Below are 2,150 nucleotides of genomic sequence, written 5' to 3'. Positions count from 1 at the left end.
TACTTCCACTATCTTTCTTTAAAATAATTTTTTAATATGTGTACTTGATCTTAAATACAATTCTGACTACTGTTTTCAGTTACTCATTTGTTCACATAATTAAGTCCTCTTAAAATATATTTCCATAAAATCATGTTGATGACACAGTAGCCGCATCTGTTCATAATAATTCATTCCCCTTAGAAGGAAGAAAGTCCATGAGGTTCTTTGTATCATATGTGCTACAATAGAAATTCAGAGAATTCTATTATAGGAATAAAATGGTGAATCTACTTTTGTTACTTGAAACTGGTTACTTCAGTGAATTTAAAGCAAAATAATAAAATACGATATATAGCATAGATTAAGAAATCTTGCATCTTTCATTACAGGCATAAGAAAATATTTGAAACTTACGTGTTTAACTGAAGTGTGATTTCTATGACTATAATGGGTGCAAAATTGCTTTGAAATTTTTAAAGCACTATATAAATTTAGCCAAAACTATCTACAAAGGCATGCATAAAGATAATCATACATGAAATTGCACACATTTGTAACAACCTAGAACAAATATTTCAACTTCGAAAAATATATATATTTATGCTCAATTGCAAAATTAAGTTTTTTAATTATATAGTGAATTATGTTATTAGTTGTTTTATGTCTTTTAGTCCCCTTTTGATAAGAAACTGTATTATATACTTCTTTCACATGTTTTACAGTGCCTCAGCATGCCAGAAATGTTCTATTATATTTAAATGTGCTGTTACCTATTTTGCTTTTTCTTTATCATTTATCATTGGTAGAATTAGTTACTTAAAAATAATGAATTATACAACAGTTAATACAAACACTAACAGGTTTTCATCTTTCTTTATAAAAATGAAATTGGTCTCTGGTTTGTTTCCTAATGTTCTGATCTTTCTGCCTGAGTACTGTCTTTTTTTTTTTTTTTCTTTTGCCTTCTGATTTTTCTTCTTTCTTGGGGTGACTTTTTGTTCTAATTGATTTTCTTTTTCTTTTTCTTTTTCTTCTTTATTCTTGCTACAGGGGAGAGTGTGGATACAGTCCCCCACTACCACAGCTCATGAAGTTGAGTTTCCCACATTTGGGGAACTCCCAGGAGTCAACACATCCTGCATGCAATGGATAAGTTGCACCCTGGGAAAACCACCTTACCACCTTCATGATCATGGTATCTCCCTTTCCAGGAAAGTATGTCATAACTATTTTTAAGACATTATCATCTAGAATACCTAAGTTTCCTAATGACCCATCAAAAACAACACTCCATTCACTCTCTATTATTTATTATGCTTGCTTACTGTCTGTCTCCCCTATTAGAATGTATGGTCTATAAAGAAGGGTCTTTCCTTGTTCTAATCCAAGCATCTAAAACAGTGCCTGGCAACTTAAAGTCACTTAATCAACAATGGTTTAATGAATAAAGGACAGAATGAATGAATTTCAATCCAGACTCTCTTCATATACCCAAATTTCTTGATAGATGTCACTAACTTAATTTCTTACAAGCACATCAAACCCAATATTTCAAACCATTGTTTTTCATATTACATATTAATATGTGACATTATTTTAGTCCCATTGCAAAGCACAAAACATGGGGGTCACAGTTGATTTTTCATTTATCTTAACCCCCGCACTCAATCAATCAAAAATCCTGTTACTTTTGTCTCCAGAATATTTCTAAGTCCAACCTACCTGTCCATTCATACTTAGGACAGGACCTTGTTTAATATCTTCTAAATCAGGGGCTCGTTATTTTTTTATTCCATAAACCCCTTTGCCAGTCAAGTGAAAACTATGGACCTCTTCCCATAATGTAGCAGCAGATAGTCTTATGATGTCCAACAACTACAGGTCTAACAACTACAGTAATTTTGAATTATGGATGACTGTAAGTGATTTTTCTAGATATGCAACAGTAATGTGATATGAAATGAATACTATAGTTATTTATTGCATACATTCATAACTGAAAGAAATGATAGATTTCCGTTAAAGATCAGAGAAAATAAAGACAATAAAATGTTTTTTTTTCAATTCAAGCTTATGGACCCCCCGAAATCTTTCCATGGACACCTGGTTAAGAACTCCTGATGTAAATTATTGCAGTCTTCCCTCCTTTGCCTTATTATTAGTTTTCT

At 31.6% G+C, this 2,150-nt stretch overlaps 1 non-coding gene across 1 annotated transcript; it reads right to left on the bottom strand.

The window, feature by feature from the left end:
• Positions 1-1,029: 1,029 nt before the first annotated feature.
• Positions 1,030-1,201, bottom strand: LOC111758706 (U1 spliceosomal RNA). The gene has a single exon (XR_002792889.1). It is a non-coding gene; the product is annotated as a U1 spliceosomal RNA (small nuclear RNA).
• Between the last annotated feature and the right edge of the window lie 949 nt (positions 1,202-2,150).

This window comes from Dasypus novemcinctus, chromosome 9 (assembly GCF_030445035.2).
Source record: "Dasypus novemcinctus isolate mDasNov1 chromosome 9, mDasNov1.1.hap2, whole genome shotgun sequence".
Taxonomy (NCBI): Eukaryota; Metazoa; Chordata; class Mammalia; order Cingulata; family Dasypodidae; genus Dasypus; species Dasypus novemcinctus.
Note: the sequence above shows the minus strand (reverse complement) of the source record. Positions and strands in the feature narration are given on the sequence as shown.